Source organism: Wolffia australiana, chromosome 12 (genome assembly GCF_029677425.1).
Source record: "Wolffia australiana isolate 7733 chromosome 12, ASM2967742v1".
Classification (NCBI taxonomy): domain Eukaryota; kingdom Viridiplantae; phylum Streptophyta; class Magnoliopsida; order Alismatales; family Araceae; genus Wolffia; species Wolffia australiana.
In genome coordinates, this window is record NC_135846.1 from 8,044,650 (window position 1) to 8,051,985 (window position 7,336).

A 7,336-nucleotide genomic window follows, 5' to 3' on the forward strand; every position below is an offset into this window, starting at 1 on the left:
GGATCAAGACGAACAAATCCATAAAAAAATCATCTCAATCGGACTTCAGGATCAAAAGTTATTAATAAATCAATTTTAAACCAATTTAATCCATTGGATTTAAAATTGATTTATTTATTAGTTTCGTTTTTAAACACGCAATGACGTGTCGCTCTCTCATTGGCTGGCGCATTTTGAATCCTCCTTTTTGCAGAAAAGTCCTTAAAAAGCCTGGAATTGCTTTTGGACGCCGCCCAAAAGTAATTGCGTATATGCCCCTGGCGCACTCTCTCTCCTCCGATTTCTCCTAAAAGATTAAAAATATATATTAAAAATTGCAATAAAACCCTGAATGATTTTAAATAGGATCTTTACGCCTACCGTGGCGACCGAGAGCTGTTTTCAGGGTCTTTTTGCAACGAAACGTTGCAAAAAGGCCCCGAAAAGTCTAGAAATTGCATAAATACATTTTTTCTCCTATAAATATGCCCTTTTTTCATAGAATAAATGCATTTCTTCTTGAAATAAATCCCAGAAAATTCCTAAAAATTCGTAAAAAATTCTAGAAAATTCTAGAAAATTCCCTGATTAATTCCCATGTTGATAAATGTCGAAATAAACTTTTTAATATGCCATTTTCATCTAAAAATAATTATTTCGAGCTTCAATAAATCCTTAAAAATTCATATAATTAACAGAAAATTAGGGAAAAATCAGAAATTACTTGGAAGCATTATTTTTGTGTAAATATATGATAACAACCCAAATTTAAGCCTTTTAAATGCATAAATCATGCTAATAACATGAAATAAAGACCGAAATTAGGGTGTTATCAAAAACCATTCAGGGATTTGTATGGATCAATTCAATTAACTCTTTTCCCAAAACAACACCCACAATTTATTCTTATTGGCTCCACAATGATGGATACAAGATTAGCCATGCTCATCATATGAGTGAGACTACATAGTGTTACTCTATTAAGACACTTCAATGTCCTCCTCAAGTATCCTTGGAATAGAAATATTTAGAAGATATGCTTAAAGAACAATGATCTCCATATACCAATCTCAAAATAACTCAAAATGTCAGATCATGTATTCATGGACTTTATCATACGCATCATGCATTAGCTATATGGAATATCATGGAATAATATATGGAATGCATTATTGGGTTCTAGGCCACATAGAATTCCATCATGAAGAGGGTTATGTATTGAAATTTTGGATAGTGTAATCCTAAAGTTTACCATTCCTATAAGATATCAAAATTTTTGCCTAACTGCGATTGAGTGAGCTTATGTAGGGTTCCTTTGAAATCTGCATATAGGTATACACTGAAAAAAATTCATTTCAAATTCAATAAAATCATATAAAAATAACTAAGCTCATTAAATTCATTAAGAAGTGATTAAATCTATTTAAAATTAGTTTTTATCACTATGAAATTCATCAGATAGTGATTGATTATTAACTAAAAAATGATGTCATCAACATAAATCTAAACAACGAGCATATAATTACTATCACACTTGGCTAAAAAACTAGTATCAAAATGTCCTCTAGTATATCCGAGGAGAAAAACCCCATCTTAGCCCCCCCTTAAGAGACCATGTCAAGAGGAGGCACAATTTGTCGAGACGAGTCTATAAATTTCAATTTTGCTGCTGCTTTCCTATTATCGACTGATTAAAACATGGATAAATGCTGGGTTTAAAGATACAAATGCCTCCAAAATTCCTAGAGCTAGATCCAAGGGCTGAGAATATTTGGCCTTCAGTATGTAAACTTCTCCTCTCTGTCTTTGTATCCCATCTTTGAATTATGTCCCAATACATTCTTTGTGGTCTTAGTGCTTCAAATTTCTTCGTTCCACTATTTCTTAAGAGAGCAGCAATCAGAATTTTTCTAAATGTAAGAGAAGAAGAAAGAATAACATCTTGGGCCCAAAGCAACATTAAAAAAAGGTTTGTGATCCTTTTACTTCTTCACTTATTTCCTTTGTCTTTGTTGTTAGGTTTTCATTCCAAAGAACAACCTAGATCTAAGGCATCAAACCATGCTCCAAGACTCTTGTGGTACTAAAGATTATAGTGTTTTTTCATCCACTCCTAACCAAAACCCCGTTTAGCCCATCACTGAGCATCACTATACCCAACTAACACCATCAATATGTGGGGAAAAATAAATTTATTTCTTTAATTCAAATGTCTCCCAAAAGATTCCCATAAAAATCCTAAACATATTATGAAATTGATTAAAAGTAATTTTTTTTTAGCAAAAAACATGGTGCCAAGTACGGCCAACCGTGTGGTTGTGCCTGTAATCCAATCAAGTCGTGCCCTGGACGCCACCTTGGGGGATTTTATATATAAAGTGGAGTGTTTATCATTGTTTATAGGCGTGGAGCGAGCATAAATATCCCAATTACACTCGGATACCACTCGTCCATGCCAATGTGCAGGAAAGGAAAAGATACATAAATGATACCTAGCAGGAGCTCGGAGAAGTTCGCGCATGCCGACGTCTCACCCGTCTGTGCTCCCTTTGAATGAAAGTGGGGGCGGAGTGTGCGGTGGCCGCGGAGCAGCTACGATGGTGGAAGTGTGCGCAGTCTACCCCGCCGTAGTGTCCGATCAGGCGAGAGGTTGGGCGAGAAATTGATCAAAAGTATAGCTTGTATTTGTCTTGTTTTTTAAAATTGGTTTCAAGTATTTTTAGTTTTTTTTGATTGAAATTATTTTTTTCAAATCATAAAAATAAAAATTATTAATTTTTTTATAAATTCTAATATATATATTGACTGAAAATGAACTTTTAGAATAGATCTTGTTCATGGTGTTGGTTTAGATTGCTAGGTATAACCTAAGAGGGGAGGGGTGAATTATGTTGTCCTTCTTATGTGTACAATCTCTTTAATTATATAAGTGGTGATACTATATATCTTAGACACTACTTTTGATTGATGAGTAGGAGAAGGGTGACGATCAACATTTTATACAGGTTAGGGCTATTCCCTTACTCATGTCACGGGATATCCAGCCGGAATTCATAATCAATCCCTAACCAAGTTTTTAGCCCCCCAAGATAAATCATCTTAGCAATAGGGATACATGGATATCACCTATCTAAAAATTGAAATGGTAAGCAACCTTGGGCCCCCTTAGCCGTCGCAGGTTCACTCATCCTCTCAGCTCCTTCTAGGTCAGACCACTCAGGTCCTCTTGATTGGCCCAACTTGCCCGCACTTTGAAATACTCTTGTCTATATGTTTGACTTACACAATATAGCTTGGAAAATTATAGTTATTCTATTAATATAAGAAACTCTTGCATAGGGTCAGATAAAAATAGTCAAATATGGTTCTTTAGATATTCTCAAGAGCTCAGCGGACTCACTGATAAATTATGGTAATATCCCATTTGTAGTTAGTTGAGAAATAAACAACTTACCCTTATTTACCTAGTAGAAAGTCAATGTTCTATTGATATCCAATAAAGAAATTTGTACTCAAACCTGAAAGAATTTGTGCAAATTCTTCACGCGTCTTTCTCCACCTTACTTTGACTGTTTAGACATTTTTGTATGTGCACCGTTAGTCTGTCTCCAACACACAAATAGGGAGATCTCTGAAACTATCAAATAACAAATCTATATGATTTGATAACAACTAGTTTAAGCTCAAGTCAATGGCGATGAATCAATATCAATATACATTTAATACTATTAAATAATAATCAGCAGATGTGGATATCCAATTAATATGCATATGATTTGTTTTAACCAACACTTATATAAATGGGTTTGGTTTCAGATATTAATTCAATTCAATTTTTCACATTTTGAACACCCTATATTGACGCAACTTTCTAAGGATCTCAATGTTGTACTTCTGGAGTCACTTTAAGTAACAGATTAATTTCAGTGATAAAAATAAACTCAAATAATTTAATAATGACTATTTGAGAACCAATGAAACTGACCAAGTGACTTTCAACTCAAGTAAAGATAATCAGACGATTCTAAGATGCGATAAATTTGATCAAACTAATTTCAGCTTGAATTAGCTAGCTCAGAAATTTATGAACCGCACTGAATTGGATCAATTTTCAAATGAAAATTATCAGACGAGGTTGAAACACACTGTAATCGATCAAAGTATTTTTAGCTCTGATTGATCTACTCTAAGAGTTTCGAACAGGCCAAAACGATCAAAAGATTTTAAACTCAAATAAAAATAAGATAAACCCTTGGATGAAATTTCTCTCAAAGTTTTAACTAATTTGGTCAACGTTAAATCAAGAAAGATGTATGATAGATTCAGCTTAAGGTCTGATTCTTGCTGCTTGGATTCTAGAAATGCTTACTGGCTTCTTGCTAGGAAGTGGATGATTGATGTAAGACAAATATTTTGCCTCCTGTTCCAGATTCCTTGGCTGTTCCTGCAATCCACAACAAACACAAATGAAAACACTCAGATGGACCCACCAAATTCTGACTAGGTGATCTGAATCCCAAGAATCAATTTCTCACAGTATTCTTCTTGGTCTCAAGGCACCCAGTGTGGTTCACTTTATCTGCAACAAATCAAATGGTTGCCTTTGTTCTTGACTCACAAAAATGTATTTCTCAGTTGAGTCGCAGGTTAAAACCCGTGGAAACAAGAGACGGCCCTTTCTTCTTTTCTTCTCATCTCAATCCCTGTTCTTGTACCGAAAATGTCCTTGCATTCTCAATATATCGGCTATTTCCTCCGAGGCTATAAAGGAAAAATAATTTTTATAATGAACATTCAAAAGGTCCTATAGTTCATGCATCAAGCTTATCCTAGGAAACTTTAATATATTAAATTTGAACTCGTTAGATTTTAAGATGTCATTCGTGTATGTTATTTCTTTAGTATTATTAGATACTTCCTAATAACTGGTGCTAGCCAACATCAACTTATTATTGTAAATTAATCAAAATTCCAAACTTAGGATTCATGGTTGACCATCAATCTTCACAAGGATTTGATGCTTACTCACAGTGTGCTTTGGAAGAAAATTAATATAAAATTCCAGCAGAGATTTTTCTTGACATTTTAACCCTATTTCTAGTTTATTAGGTCACACTGGCATAAAAAGACTAACATGCACTGGACTATCAAACACGCTTTGGGTGCCTAATTGCAAAAACTATTTGGATTTGTACGCATTCATTCCAGCATACTCCAGGTTGCTAAATCTAAGTTTATCGTTATATATAAATGATCACACCACTGTCACTATGGGCAGGCATGACAGTCCGTCATGACAAGCAAACCTCACACTAACGTCACATTTGTTAAATCGCAAACAAGGTCAAACCTATAGTTCCACAAAACAGACTACATAACAGAGTATGTTTAATTATTTTTTAATAAACCGCCCCTAAAGCACTTGTGTTATGCAGTTTTTGATGTGGAACAGATGGGGAAGCGTGTGGTTATCATAACGGTTAGCACACAGAAGGGAACGAAACGTAAGGGATGCTCTGAATTTATTTTTTTGTAACATATTTGAATTTCATAAGTTACAATGGAAAAGTCTATAAAATCCCACCTTGGTGAAATAATTCCCTAACAGGAATCTCTTCTCAGCCACTACTGGCAGTACCCATCACCGATGATGAGAGGGAAGTTTTTAGTCTGTTACTCTTGTAGCCGCACTCATGTTGCCCAAAAGGGGGTGCCCTTTTTTATAATCTTTGTTGTCATCATCATATTAATTAATACCCTTTTTGTTGTTGGCCCTGCTTTCATTGTTTCCATATCCAACTTTTCATCTTCCTCTTCACCATCACCACCACCCCAAGCTTGCACTGTCCGTCATCACTTTACTAAATAATGCGATATAATATTTGGACTATCTGGTTGGTGAATTTAATTAATGGCATTGTTTCATGTTAAAGTTATGTTAAGCCATCTTTAGTAAATAAGATATGCTACGCCACTATATTGTGCATTATGTTTATTTCAATTTTTCTTCAACCAAAGGAAGATATGTGTTGATCCAATATTTTTACCTATAGCTACCTTACTCAGTGAATCTATATCTACTTCAAAAAAAATACAACCATGTGTTGTTACTGAATCGTTGCCACTCTCGCCACCAAGCTAATGCTTAAGCCAAAGCTCCTTATGAACTGGTAGGGAGAAATCCAATCCTCATAGGATGCCATTGAGAGCCCACTTGAATGATGCAATGCTGCTATGTTTGGAAACATCCTAGGCCACACCCTTGTGGCCGCCTTGGATCCCTGATCCAAAATCTGGAACCCTCATATAGGCTTGGATCATACCCCAACATGGAAAGCCATCAAGCTAGGAGTCCTTCCCTCATCCTGCCTATATAAGATTTAAATGACAGCATTAATGCCTACTGCTCTTCCTAGTTCTGCAGAAAGTCCCAAAATTGCGACATCGGAGCCACATTCTTGATGAAAAAAATTAAGGGTAAGTGTTCCTTCATGGTTCTAACTTGTACAACAAATTTTGTTGTAATTTTCTTAATAAATATAGAGGGACCAAGGGCTCAATTCATAGAGAGCGTATTAAAATGTTAACTTCCAGTTGGAAAATATTTTGATAGTTTTAAGTGTTTCATATATTTTTTTGTTATTCCTGATTTTATAGGAATTATATATAATGAAATTGCATAGAATAATGTTAAATAATAACTTAATTCATGAAACAATCTAATAATTTTATAACATTTAAAGCATTTTGGGAACTTTTAGGGCAGGAAATCAATTAGAAATAACTAGTATACCTTTAAATACAGCTGCAGGTGAAAGTTCTGAGTACCTACACACAAAGCAAGTCACACTTAGGAATGACAGCACATGGTGAGTGGCCAAACTGGGTTGTGGCATGGGTTATAAAACAACTATGTAACATTGCATATGGTGGTCTAGAATGCGACATAAAATTTATGCCTAATAAGCCAAAAATTTAATTTTAATAATGAGTTTTAAGGGCATTGGATAATTAGTTTTAAGATTCCTGATAGATTGATTATCAATAAATTTCTTAAATAAATTAAAATCGTTAATTATTAAAGCAGGCCCATAAATATAAAAAAGCAGTTTTTAATTCCCACAATAAAAAAATGACAAAAATGTGAAATACTTTTTATGTTTTTGTTTTGGGACATATCTCCTCTAATTTTAATTGGGTCATAAATGAAACTAATTGGCTCATAAATTAGTTCATAACCCTCAAAATATAAAACTGTAACTCTCTCATAAATTTTTTCCCCTAGGTTTCTTAGTAAAATCAAGTAGGTTATTATATGTGCAAACCAAGGAATTTGGCTAGCGCCAAATCCCATAAC